Genomic DNA, 14,660 nt, shown 5'->3' on the forward strand with positions numbered 1-14,660 from the left:
AATGTTTAATTATTTTTATAAATAGGCACAGTTCTAGTAGTGGGCTTCTAGAATAAGCTTAAGAGCTGAGCAACCATTTTAAAGCTGAGCAGAGGTTATCAGACTGCTCAAAATCAAACGATATTCTGTTAGCATTAGTCCAAAAAAGAGGCTTGAGACTGAAATTAATACCTAACAATTAATAAGAAATTTTTCAGAATCAAAAAGTGTCCGGAAAGTTTGTCTGGGCCCATAATTACATCATTCAGAAAGTCACCATCAATTGCATGTGTTTCATTTCTCAGGCTAATTCTGTTTCTTTTCTAAGATAGCAAGAAACAATATAGCAATTTCTTTGAAAATATCGCTATGCATTCAGATACAATGAAAACTAGATTTGATATCACTTCAGACACGTGATATACAGCCTCGAAAAGGCAGTATTCATGGAAATAGTAAGCGACACTTAAAACTTTGCAAAATAATGTCAAAAGTACTGACTGACAAAAAACGTGACGTGTGTGTATACGTATACGACGTGTGTGTATACGTATACGACGTGTGTGTATACGTATACGACGTGTGTGTATACGTATACGACGTGTGTGTATACGTATACGACGTGTGTGTATACGTATACGACGTGTGTGTATACGTATACGACGTGTGTGTATACGTATACGACGTGTGTGTATACGTATACGACGTGTGTGTATACGTATACGACGTGTGTGTATACGTATACGACGTGTGTGTATACGTATACGACGTGTGTGTATACGTATACGACGTGTGTGTATACGTATACGACGTGTGTGTATACGTATACGACGTGTGTGTATACGTATACGACGTGTGTGTATACGTATACGACGTGTGTGTATACGTATACGACGTGTGTGTATACGTATACGACGTGTGTGTATACGTATACGACGTGTGTGTATACGTATACGACGTGTGTGTATACGTATACGACGTGTGTGTATACGTATACGACGTGTGTGTATACGTATACGACGTGTGTGTATACGTATACGACGTGTGTGTATACGTATACGACGTGTGTGTATACGTATACGACGTGTGTGTATACGTATACGACGTGTGTGTATACGTATACGACGTGTGTGTATACGTATACGACGTGTGTGTATACGTATACGACGTGTGTGTATACGTATACGACGTGTGTGTATACGTATACGACGTGTGTGTATACGTATACGACGTGTGTGTATACGTATACGACGTGTGTGTATACGTATACGACGTGTGTGTATACGTATACGACGTGTGTGTATACGTATACGACGTGTGGCGTGTTACAGTCAAAACTTAATTGGAGCATTTGACAGTACTAAATAATAGTTGGTTTTGAAAAGAATTTTCTTCGAATGGGAATACCGCATTCTCAGGTTTAATACGGAATTGCACTTCTATTTTTTTTTTTTGTGCTGTTTGAGTTTTTGCTCTGGCAAAGTAGTCCCTTTTGCGTATGTTCTACGCATTGGACAGAATTTGAGAGTCTAGATTCTTACTTGGATTTCCAACTTCTCTGTCGTATCATGTTTTCTTCATTTTAGCAGAATTTGTCTCAAGTTGCATTTGTCATTCTTAAACCAAATTAGGTGTATTCGCAAAGTAGAGAAGATTAGACTTTGTGTACTGTGCGCCTTCTATTGTTATTTATTTTTTCTCTTCCTAGCAAGCTATGTTACAGTGGTAATGCCCTGCATCAACAACTGTACATGCTTTAGAGACCTGGAGAAATAATTACAGCGGTGTGGTATTCTGACTTCTGCTTCTGTGAAGATCTAACTGAATGTCTCGAGGAGGTCATTTTTATGGACTACTAAAGGAGGTAGGCTTCCTGAAATTACTTTAAGTCTTACAGAACAAGTACGTTTAAGCAATACGTACTTTTTTCTGTACTGATATAATTCCAGGGCAGACAATTGAATAATTTATTCTAGGGAAAAAAATACAGCAATTTTTTCCATCTCCTCATTCTCGATACTCCTGTCCTAGTCACTAAACTGAGACTTGTGGTTACAGTGATGGAGGGGGAAAAAAGTACTGTACTTTCAGTGGTCAAATTTCTGTTGATGTCGCTGAAAAAAGAACAGTTTCCTTCACAGGAAGACTTTGAGATTTTTTACCTCTATGTTTTAGGTAAATACGAGGTGCTTCAAAAGTACTGCCTCCTATTTTGTTATGTTGTCCCGTGACTTCAAAGATGGGTAGTGGTGGTATGGCAGTAGACATTGAACCTTCCCACCAATATTCCGTTAATTTTTGTTGTCGTGAGATGGCAGCTGAAAAACTGCTCGATCAAATAGTGTTATTATGCTCTTTGTTGTGCATGGTTTCCATGGAAATAAATAGAAGGCATTACTTTTGGAGCATCCTACGTAGATTCTTACGTTTTGGTTCTGGACGTCCTTATTTTTTGCACGATCTCTGCATCTGTTAGAATCAAAGAACCACAGAATCACCACGGTTGGAAAAGACCTCCGAGAACGTTCAGTCCAACCACCCACCTACCAACCATATTTCCCCGCTAAACCACGTCCCTTAGTACAACATCTAAACATGGGATGGTAGTCTCATATAGAAGGGACTACCTCTGTTTTATCTCATAGGCGCTATATCGCCTCTCTGTCAACGTCACCTTCAGGAAATAACAATTACTTTCTTATCCCAAATTCTAATTACGAAATGTAATGACTGTAGGTGGATAATTATGGCTAAACAGGGACCAATATACAACACAGAGGAAACAATCTTTTGAAATGAGAAATTAGTCTTCTGCTGTGAGGAAAATAAATCGGTTTTTCTATATTTAATATGGGAACTTCTGAGAACTTGATCTTTGCTTTTCTATAGCAAAGAAGAAAAATGCACTGAAATTTCAGTCTACTTTTATTTTCTATGTTTCTGAGCAAAAAAAAAAAAAAAAAGAAATTGTGACGTGAACCACTGAGTCTTACACCACTGTCTTGGTATGCTGTGGTTGTGGCATGTAGGTTTTCTTTTTCTTTTTTTCTGAAAGTGATATAAAATTCTTGACGTTCTTTTCTATTTTATTCTGAGTAATCTTTTCTGAATGGAACTTTGTCCAAATTCAAGTGCCGCTAAAATAAAGGTTAGCCTCACTGACTGCATATAACTTCAGTGGAAAAGTTTTTATAAATTATCTTATTGTTTCACAGGCCTTGGAGAGTGCTGTTGTGGATGTGGATGAGGGTGACTCATCTGGCTATAGAGCTGGAAATGGAAATGTAATATTAAAGAAAATAAATAACAAGGCTGAAAAGAGAATTAAATGAGGAAATGAGGCGTGAATGCGTGAGACAGAGGTTAGTCTACTGCATGTAAGTAGATATCACCTAATTATTTGGGAAGCAGAACTTAGTAAGGGAACTGTAGGATCACGAGTGAACTAGAGCGCTCTAGGATATGCCTAGCTATTTCTTTATTGCAGCAGGTAGATCTGCCGTTCTGTAGTGTATATGGGATAAGCTTGAAAACCCCTTTCTTTGAATGAAATGCATTGTGAGTATTGATTGATTTGTATTGCTTACATACCTGTTACGATGGACTTTTTGCATTGCCTAGAAGCAGCTTATCACATTCAGATTTCCAAAATCATTCTTTAAAAAAACAAAGAAACAAAAAAACTCACATAAATTTACTTTAAAATGCAAGAGCTAGGTCTTGAAACTTAACGTAAGCTTTGTTGCGTGAAAATCTGAGCTAGCAATACAACCAGGGCAGCGTCTCCCAGTTCTCACTCAGTAGAATCCTGGGCCATTCTTACCCAGGAAGAGAGTGTCACTGTCTTCACTTTAGCCCTAAATTTATGCATTACCTTTGAGTAGCCCCAAGTGCTTCCTTCCTCACTATTTATCATGTACAACTTCCTGAGAACTCTTACACTTTTACACGTTGATCTGTAAAGGCAGCTGAGACTGAATTTGGTGCACTAAGCTACTTTTCCGTGTCGTTTGACAACTGACTGTACCCTTACTGCTATGGAAACGCTTTGCTTTTCCTGTGTCAGTTACTCAAATGTCACTAAGCATCAGGTCGTAAAACAAATCCCTCTCCAAAATTCTATGCAAAAATTCACTAGAAAGAATGAACATTTTAAACCGTAACTCCAGTAAATGTATCCAACTGTATCTATAATAATTAAATAACGTGGATAATTGTACATGCTGTTAATGTGTAACGATGTGCTAATGCTCATAAAAGCATTGTTGCTGTGAAGTCTCTAAGAGGTTACATAAACAAAAGCAAGTAAGAAGAAATTCAAAATAAAACCTATCTTTCAAAACTCTGGGCTCGTGTATGCGTGGAAGCTACGAACGGAGGACAAAACTGCTCAATAATTTTCATGGGAATCCTTGTTAACAATTTGTATCAACAAAATAAATAGAGGCTAATTGAGGTGTGCTCATTAACATTTTGCTGTCTGAGCAAATAGTTTTTATTTGTAAAACTAATTGAGACTTTTGCAGTTTGTTTTTTGGAACTGTGATATAGGCATTATCACGCAATCCTGTTAGAAAAACAGAATACAAATTGCACGATCAGCTTCTTAATTGTAGATATTAATGTATTTATATTCGTATATTAGTTACATAATATATTCTTTTATATATATATATATATGTATAAATAATATATTTTCATTATAATTCTTTTGTCAAAATAGATCATATAGTGAGACCTTTTTATTCTCTAGGTTTTATTTTGGATTTGGAAAGAAACAAGAATGGTATAACTGAGGATTATGAGATTTCTTATTTTATACCTCACAGACTTTAGGATAGTCTTCGTGGAAAGGCAGAGGTCTGGAGGCTTTTCCATAGATAAATAACAGGAGGTTGCAAGTCTCTAAGTTCGAGCCCACCTGGGTCAGGCCCCACAGATCTGAACATACAAGTGAGATCAAATAATAATGCTTAATATTATAAAATATATAAAATATTCAGAAACTTGCCAAAGCCATTATTGATAACGCAGTGGAGGAAGCAGGGGTTAGCACAGCTAGACCGTACTCTAAACTCATCTATTTAGCTTCAGACTTGTGAAAGTCACAGCTCAGGTCCTTGTAACTAGAAGGTGGCTGTGTCTTTCTGAAATCTGAATAGACTTCGTTCCCAATTATTATTTTTTTTTTAATAGGATGAGCTGTTTGACACTTTCAAGGCACTTTCCAAGGCCCCTAAAACAAGCTACTGTAATATTACTAAACTTGTGTTCTTGACAGCTAAAAAGACTAAAGACCTAATAGTGTTTGTTATTTGCCTTATACAAGCCAATTCATTTCCCATACACGTAAAATACAAATACAGTCCTTTTTTTAAAGGAAATGAACCATTTGGAAACTGAAGAACAAAATAAATCAGATTCTCCAATGTCTCATCGAGTGCTGGAAGCCCGAATCTAAATTTAGAAAAGGCAAATGAAAATGCATTCTGTATTAAAGTGTCAAGAGTGGTTTAGGAAATTTTGGTTGTAAAGCAAAGTGTCATTTATAGTCTACGTTTGGATATTCCCTGGAAAAAAAAGGCACTAGGATTTCGGGGGTTGGACAGAGCAAGAATATAATGGTTGCCCTTCCAGCTATGCCCAGCATTCAAAGTAGGTTCCCTCTGCACAGGAGCTCTTACTGCCACAGCTGTAGAGAAAAATTCAGTTTTTACACTCTGCTGCAGTGCAGGATGAGTGGTGGCAGGCCTACATAGCTTTCTTATATCCCACATCAGATGTTTTTGTAAGAGGGGATAGCAAGGTCCAAGAATGACTCAAATACAGTACTCACATTGCTGAGGATTCGTGTGTAATCTGCCGTCTTTACTCTTTTCCCTCTGCCATAAGCATCTTCCACCATCTTGAACTTCCAAATGGGAATCTACTGTATATTGGGAAGGAAGAAAGGGAGAACGAAAGCAGTATTACAAAAGCTTGTTTATTAGATTCTTTAACTCTGTAACTCTTTTGTTTTTTTTTTAAACTCCTTTTGAGGTACTGGCATCAAACTACAGGGTCTGTAGCTAATCTATCATAGATCTTCAACAAGGGACTGACAGTCATATATGCAGATTTAGGAGTTCTGATTCGGCCAGTCATAAAAGTGTCAAAACAGCAAAAATACAAAGTAAGGGGTATAAGTGAGCAGACTGCCCATACTTGGAAAAATGAAAAACTGATAACAACTTAATTAAAACTGCAGTACTCCCAGTTTTGAAAGGCGCTATGAAAGTTCACTGGGATACTTCATACAAACTCCTTTGATCGTGAAGCACCATTCCTCCTTAAACTGCCATAATATGCAGCGAGGAAGATTCGAGACATAGAAGTTTCTGCATTTTCATGTCCATTACCTGCTGTTTTTCATGTCACCCTTTCCTTTCTAAGCCACAAAACAGAAAACAAAGACTTTCTGACCATCTGATGTTTGATCTCTCTTCTCAGAAAATAAACCGTGGTTCAGCAGCACTATAGGTACTTTTTTTTTTTAATTCCCTTTTAAAATATCAGCTACAGTTAATTAATCAAACGTGAATGCACTGTCTTTACGATTAAAAAAAGGTGTTTATTCTTAAGGACTTTTTCTGAAGTACTTTCGTTTATAAAAGTATAGCAGTCTAACAGAATGTAAGTGCTAAATAGGTCCTGGCTGCTATTGGTAACCGTGTTCATATTTGAAATCTTTTCTCCCTCAGCAATATTCACCAAATAAAGTGAGTAGCCGCTCTTGTGTTTACTCCCTTGCTAAGACAGATGCTGCCTTGTTATTGGTAAACAACCTTCTGATATAAAATACTAAGTGCAAATCAGAATGGATCTAAATATTGATATTTGAAAGCTGTAGTTGGTCTGTTCCAACAAAAGATGGCACTGCGGTTTTCTTCAGAACTGTTAGGTCTATTCATTGAAATTAAATTCTTTTAAAACAGTTTCCTCATCTTTGTCACAGAATATGCTCACTGAGATTGGTACTTGTTATTACTTAGCTATTACTTAGCTACCAAAGGCCTTAGACCTTTGAAAAGCATACATATATCCACAAGAAGTCCCAACTGGAAATAACTAAGTGCCAATAATTCACAAAATAGTCTTAATGCATTAAATTGGACTCTTGGAGTCCAATTTAATCTTGACCATTATTTTATGGAGATAGTTTCGTAACAAATAAGAAATAAAAGGAAAATATTTTTAAAGATTCTCTCTGACCTGTCTTTTTTTATGAGATATTTATTAACAATATTTTTTCAAATGCCCCTGGATCCAGGGGCACCCTTCCTTGACATTTGCTGCCTATATTACACGTGTGCTCCAAATAAGATTTTACACAACTCCGAACTTGTTCCATTGCCTTAATTCAAATGAGTTAGCTTTGTACGTCAGAGCTAAGCAAAAATAAGGTATGAGTACTAATCCCACAAATAGTGTAGATTAAGATGACAACAAGGAACAAATAGAATGTACTTTCATAGTGTGAAATACACTGCACATCCCCAATAAATAAATTTGCAGTAGGTCTATGTTAAAATTAAAGCACCTACCTGTTACCATGACTAAAATCTAACAAGAAAGCAAAACCCAAACCCCAGACAGTAATAACCATGGTATGTATAACATAAGTAGATAAAACTAAATTAAAAAAATGGACATATTCAGCATCTTGTAGGAATACACAAAAGTCATTCCTTATTTGTCATCACCTTATTCCAGAATGATCTGAAGTATGTAATTTAGCCTGAATGACATCATCAAAGTTATCCAATATGCTTTATGTTAAGTAAAACTAAAAAGATGCAGATGTGTTTGGATAAAAATTGCAATATATTCTGATACTGAGGGAACTTTTTTCCCTGTCATTTTTGGGCGATATTTCTGTATGTCGGAAGCTACATTTCAGATATGCTTTCAACTTTCATTTTGGGTTTGTTTTTCTAAGAATACAGTCATGTTATGCTGTAAGAGAACCTTTCTTGTTCTTTTTCTGTCTTTTCCGCACTTTTCCCCAAAACAAGGATCAAAACAATAAAACCTGCCAGGCAAATGATCCTGTATTCTCAAAGCATCCTGAAGTTGAGAATGAAGTTTTTTTTTTTTGCTTGTTTGTTTTGAAAAGAAGCATGTAACAAACATCTTTCAAACTACAAGAAACTATTCTCAACATGGTAAAGCTCCAGACATTCCACCCTCCTTGCTGCTAGTGATCACCTCCATTCAAAATGGCAGCCATCCGAAGTATTGAGGAAGCAAAAGCTGCAATTCAAAGATGATCATGGAAGCTTATCACAATGAAACCGTAGCAGTTCAAACAGTGAAATAATACAATTACTGACCTTTTTATTGGCAGAGGTGTCTTTCCATGCAGCTCACTAGGTCAGTCTCACCAGTAAATAGGACAGTGATGCATTGACAAACACTTGCAATTATCTTCAGTGAGTGGAAGAACTGCAGTTTTACTTGTCTTTGCACATTTGCACAGCAAGAAGTCACCTTGCCTCATGAAGAATACATTACCACTTTGTTTGTCTGTTCAGAGTCTTTTTAATGAGATTCCCCTTAAATTACTGTTTGGAGAGAAGCAGAATACTAGCACATACGTATTTCAGTCATATGTTCAGTGCAGTAAATTCAGGAGGAAAAAAAAAAGAATTATCAAAGAAGTGCAATATGTGGGTTTTAGATATTCTCAAAATTAAGCTTTAAAAATTACTATTAAGCTTTAAAAATTACTATGATCTGTAATTTATCCTTTGTTGCACGTATTAATCCTGTTCTAATATAACCTTGGAGTTGGGCATTTCTCCAAATTTAAACACTTTTTTAATTTTCCAGTTTTACCCTGGTTGGTTTTCTTTTTTTTTTCTCCCCCCCTTACCTGATGTTCCAGGCTGCATTATACAGCAACTTTGCCCCACATTCTTCCCTTCCTGTCTCAGAACTGTTTGCCCTTACTGTGTTCTGCCTGCTTCACTGGAGAACTGTGTCTGCATTCATTCAAGCTGGAAATCAGAAGAAGGTGCGTACTGAAGAGACACTGCAGGAAACTGTCTTACTGTCTTTCCAAGGAGCTGAATTTTCTGCTCACTCATTGCTCATGGAGAGCTCTGCTGACTCCTGTCACAACCCCAACTCGCAGCCGTTCCCCAGAGGTACAGGCAGAGCTCAGGAAATTCCTGTAATTGAATTATGCTCATGTGCTGAAAACATTCATTTTATTGCCAAAGTTCTTATGGAAAAGAGGAGATAGTAATATTGAGAAAAGAGCTTGAGGAAGAGGGACTGAATTTTATGCTCGAAATTAATGCTAACATAATCAAAACTGTTCATAGTAGTCAATCATATTGCAACCTTCCCCACGTCTTAAAAATGTACTTGACTATTTACTACAAGAACATAGTAATTTTCACCATGTGCTACTGTTTCATGATGCTGTATTAGCAAATCAAGCAGTAGACCAGGGGTTGCAGGTGCCTTTCAAACGCTGACATTCTTTCACAATTAGTACCACAACGAACAATGATATGCAGAGTTAAAAAACACTCAGCGTTTCCTGCAGGTGATATTTGTTTATCAAGATACTAATGTAGATATGCTGAAAACTTAGAACTACTTTTAGATTAATTTATAACAAGGGCATATTTAACATAGCGTAGGGATAATTAAGGAATTCGAGGTAAAGGACACTTCAATTTCATACTTTCTACAAAATTACCGCGCAGTAAATGTAATGAAAATCCTTTAGGCAAATTCGTTTTCTGAGTATCTAATTATTAAACAAGTTACCTCTCCACATGTCTAAAAATATCGTAAATGCATTCCTTAAGATCACATCAAAATCTATAGGCTAAAAGGCTAAGCACGGTGCAATGTAATAGAAAACATGTTAGAGTATGGTATCACTGTAGCACAACCAAATTCCCTGAAATAAAGGCTTGAGCCCCGATCCTAAGGTTCAGTTGTATGTTTTTGTATTGTTTCCAAGAGTCTACTGTAGATAATCAAGAATCTTAAATAAGAGATGATTAGAAACTGATTCTTGTGGCATGAAGACCCTCGGCTGCCTGACACAACATGACTGTATTAATACAGAATTTGAAATATGAGTTAAGCTTTCACGGCATCAAATCTGTACAGAATCAGGAAAAATAAAAAATAATTAGACTCGAGAAACTCAGAGGCATAATGTAATCTCTTTGTCTCTGAGAACAGCATATCATAAATATTTCTTCAGTCATCAGAGAAAAATCATTTTTGCTCTTCTCCCCTCTACTGCTGCTCATAAAATAGAGGAGCTGTGCCTCTAATTAGCTTGAAAAGTAGCTCCTCCTCCTCTTCCTCCCACCACATGCTTTGGCTCGAAAACAATACTTTCATACTTATAGCAAAATTAAACACAAGGCACTTACCTTTCTGTGGCACAAGTGAGAAATGGCCAGGCCTAAAGCCACTGGTTAGCAACATCGACTCCTGGGAGCATTTATAATCACTGGGCTTGAAGTTCATGAGATCCCCACTGTGTTGTGGTTTGAAGCAAATCTGAAAGGAAATAAACACATTCTGCTGTTTGTTCCTGTCTTTGTAAAGGCATTTTGTAGACTTGTTGGAGAAAATATGAAATTTAGAATAAATATCTAGGATGCTCACTGTCCTGATCAATAGCTATTACACTATTTTAAATAAATGGTTAGACTACACTCTCAGTCTCTGGCAAATGCAAGTTGTACACACTTACCTTTAAATTTATCTACACTTAAATATTTAGTTTTTTGGACCAGGTGAAAAAGTCAGGAATCTAATAAGGAAATGATTTTAAAAAGAGGTTTTTAATTTCAGTAAAAAAATTAATTTTGTTCCAAAATTTGATATTGAAAATCTATCACAAAGAAATTTGACAGTTCTAGATTTCTGCTATAGATTAAAATAAATACATTTAGAAAATTTCTGAAACAGAATATGCTCTTTGTCTCTACGACTTGCTTAAAGAAACCAATGTTTTCCTTTGGTTCCTGAAAATTTAAATCAATGCTGTTGAATTTCAAACATACTAGTACTGTATGTAAACTTTGTTTCAATACCCAATTTGATTAATGGATCAAAGAGCTTTGTTAATACAATACAATTCTGATTATTTCAACATTTACTTCAAACAGCTTTTTTTTTTTTTTTATCACACTTGGAAATATATCAGAAATGCTCGCTTTAATTAATAATACTATTTAAAATTAGTACGAAAAAGTAAACGCAGTCTTCAGCCTCTGTTTTATAAATGGCAATTAAAGTAATGCAGAATAGAAATCCAATATCTAGATTATATATCCAAAATAAATTATTTTAATTTGTGATATTTATTTGCAACAGGTGTAATTGGGACTCAATCTCTGTTTCTATTAAATGCAGCTTCCATGTGGAATATTCATAACATATTATTAAAAAAAAAAAAAAAAGTAGCTTTAAAAGTTCTGGAGCACCAATAAATTATTTGATTCTAATTTCTGTGAGGTCAAAAAGAACTATGACTTTTTCCTCAAGACTCATATCATTCTAATTTAAAAAAATACAGGATTCCCTAAACTTATACTTCTCCAGTGGTATCTAATCTTTTTTCCTCTCTTTAGTTTTATGTTACTATTCCTCTTGTACTCCAAAATTTGAACTCTTGAGTTCAATCATCTGAGTATAAGACCTTGAAAGAAGGGAAAGATGAAACAGTTAGTTGCTACCTTGAGGGTTCCACAAAGTTATTCTTGCAGTTCTGAGGGAACTTCACAGATTATGACTTTCAAGCTCTAATGGAAAGGACCCAATGGAGAACAGAAGAGCTATCAAATGATCTGTTAGTTGTTTGTGTGATGCTATCATCTCCCAACAATATGCTGGTTGCATCTAGCACCTTCCCAGTAATAAAATAACAGATGTTATTATTCTATGAGAGCTGCTTTGAAAGTAACGCCTCCTATCTTATTATGCTGGCCCACGGCATGTTGGGGGTAGAGGATGAATTTTCCCACTATTAAATTTTGTTGTTGTGAGACAAATGGCAGCAGAGGGGCACTCTGACAAAATGGTGTATGAAACAAATGTGTGTAAATGAATTCCTCCATGCTGAGCATTTGTAGATACCAAGCAGTGGATGTGAGCGCAGTGAGGTAGCGAATGGTGCATTTCAGCAGTGGCCACTGTGACACTGGGTCACCTCCACCTGTGCAGATTTTTACAAGCGTGGCATGCAGGCTCTTGATCATCACTGGCCAAATAAATAAAATAAAATAAAATAAAATAAAATAAAATAAAATAAAATGCATATCTTGTGGCAGTGACTATGTTGAAAAAGAGCAGCTGAGAATTTGCTCCATCAAATAGTTGTGTTCTTTGCAACTGTTGTAGTTCCTATTGAAGTAAATAGGAGGCATTACTTTCAGAGTATAGCCTTAAAGTGAATGACGTGCTATATAGATTGCTCTCTATCCAGCCTGCCCTTTTGGAATGAATTATTGTAAGGAAATGGATCATCCTCCTTATCTACATAAGTTGTATATAATACAGCCTTTTCTAAGTGATGCAAACTCATATATACCTATTAAGGTATTATTTTATTAAATTAATGCAATTAAAAAAAAAAAGCAAACAAAGCAGCTAATTAGGTATTTATAACTTGTGTCAAAACAGCCCCATTTCTACCATGACTGATCTGAATCACAGAATTGTAGGCATTGGAAGGGACTTCAGCCAGTTCTCAGTCCACTTCACTATCCACTCCTCTATCTGGTCATCCTTTTTCCAGATCTAGTCAGTCCAGTTACTTATCTCAAAGAACTTTCTCACTTCTGATTGTCTTTTTGGGTGTTCTTACATGCTGGTAACTTGCTCATCTACTGATATCATGATTCTACATACTAGGTGTAAATGTATGGTCTGTGATTCTTTAATCTCTCATTGAAAGGAAAAACAACTACCAAACAGTAGAATAAGATCTAAAATCAAATGCATCCAAAATGGAGACCAGACTAGAAAATCACAATGCATTTTCTCAGATTATCCAATACAGGCATAAATGACAGAGAAGTAAAAACTGTGGCCATGAAACTTCTTTCAGATCTTAACATACAAGGATGAAATTGTGTTAAAGATCCTCTCTTATCTCTGTGCTTATTTTATTATTTGGGTTTCTGGATTCTCTGGCTTATGATTTATAATCTTTTTATCCTCTTACACCTCCCCCATCTTATGGAAAACATATTATGAAGGATTCTTTTTTTTTACATCACCTTTTAATTTAACCAAAATCTGTTTCTAATTTTAGTGGTTGGGATTATAAATTACTGCAAAAATTTAAACAGATGTGAATTTCCTTCTCATGGTGAGAAGGCAAACCTGGTCCAGATGCAGAATAACAATGCCAAGTGTGGCAATGGCTGGGTCCTCTAATGTTTACAAGGAATGTTTTATATATATATTTATATATATTTAAAAATCTCATAATCTCACTCAAAACATTTTTTGAAGAACAGGCTATTTTGTTCCTATCCATTTTAAGGTGTTCCTTTGCAGAGAGATCTGTAACGAATAAAATTGTAAAAGTTGTTGATGGCATATAACAATTATTTTTAAGGTTCTATGGAATACCCTTGAACAGTTCAATTAAGTAAAACTCATACTTTAATGCCTCTATTCTTTCTTTTTATTTTTTTTTCCCCTACTAATTTTGATAGAATAGGCAACACTTTTTTTTTCCCCTTTACAGGTTATTTTGTATGTAATTCCATAACATGTTGGAAGTTTAGAAGTATATAATTTAAAAAGGAGATGTAGCTAAAAAGATAAAGGAGGAGACATCTAAGTCATTAGTCCTGCTTAGTTGCCTACAAGTTAAACCAGTCAGTCGAGCAAGTATATATTCAGTCTGAATCTACATACACCATATATAAAATTTATCAGTCATATCTGTCCTCTAAAAGAAATTTTGGTAAATATGTGTAAAATGAATGAATTTTAATTGCTATTATTTTATTAGATAAAAAGCTTACTTACCTTTAGATGAGTTTCAGACACCAAAAAAATCCCTCCAAAAATTCCTGAAGAGTTGAGCAGGACAATCCAACTGAGCTGGCGCAACACAAAGTGATTACTGTGCAGCATCTTCCAAGGGAATGGTTGTTAACCTAATGAAATAATAAAAAATACCATGATTAGCATCAAACGAGGTACAGTGTTTAATAACATCCAGCAGGAGTTACCAGTTCTGATATTTATTTAATTGTGTGACAAAAAGAATGGCTATATTTATTATGCTTAGTAAAATTAAAGCGGTTTCCATAAACTTTGAACACGTCTGTTTTCACATAATAGCTTTTCAATCCAACAATGGTAAAATAATACTGAAAATCTGACCCTGAAAAGAAATTATGTGATTTTTTTTTTTTTCTGTGACAACAGAATTAGACAAGATTAAGAAGGTATATAATTGCATTTAAGTTCAGTGAATTAAATTCCTTCTTCAATACCACGTATCTTTCATCTAGCACAGTTTAAGTCATACTTTTTAAGAAACTCAGGCCTTATATTTTGAGTTCAGTTTTTATCTTATAGTAATATCCTCCTTAGGGAAGTCCTATGAGTGTTCTCACAGAATAACAGTATAATGG

The 14,660-nt window shown here is 35.4% G+C and overlaps 2 long non-coding RNA genes across 3 annotated transcripts in view; one reads left to right on the forward strand and one right to left on the reverse strand.

The window, feature by feature from the left end:
- LOC109367618 (uncharacterized) overlaps positions 1–4,280 on the forward strand; it is a 220,139-nt gene extending 215,859 nt beyond the window's left edge. For both annotated transcript variants that reach the window (XR_014883334.1, XR_014883333.1), the window contains 2 exons: positions 1,688–1,843; positions 3,195–4,280. This is a non-coding gene — a long non-coding RNA (uncharacterized LOC109367618). The remainder of the gene's footprint in view (positions 1–1,687; positions 1,844–3,194) is intronic.
- LOC146544206 (uncharacterized) overlaps positions 1,301–14,660 on the reverse strand; it is a 107,709-nt gene continuing 94,349 nt past the window's right edge. The window contains exons 3-9 of the long non-coding RNA XR_014883332.1: positions 14,047–14,177; positions 10,425–10,554; positions 8,352–9,191; positions 5,816–5,908; positions 4,802–4,920; positions 3,571–3,635; positions 1,301–2,448 (exon numbers count right to left, since the gene is read on the reverse strand). This is a non-coding gene — a long non-coding RNA (uncharacterized LOC146544206). The remainder of the gene's footprint in view (positions 2,449–3,570; positions 3,636–4,801; positions 4,921–5,815; positions 5,909–8,351; positions 9,192–10,424; positions 10,555–14,046; positions 14,178–14,660) is intronic.

Source organism: Meleagris gallopavo, chromosome 5 (assembly GCF_905368555.1).
Source record: "Meleagris gallopavo chromosome 5, MGAL_WU_HG_1.1, whole genome shotgun sequence".
Lineage (NCBI taxonomy): Eukaryota > Metazoa > Chordata > Aves > Galliformes > Phasianidae > Meleagris > Meleagris gallopavo.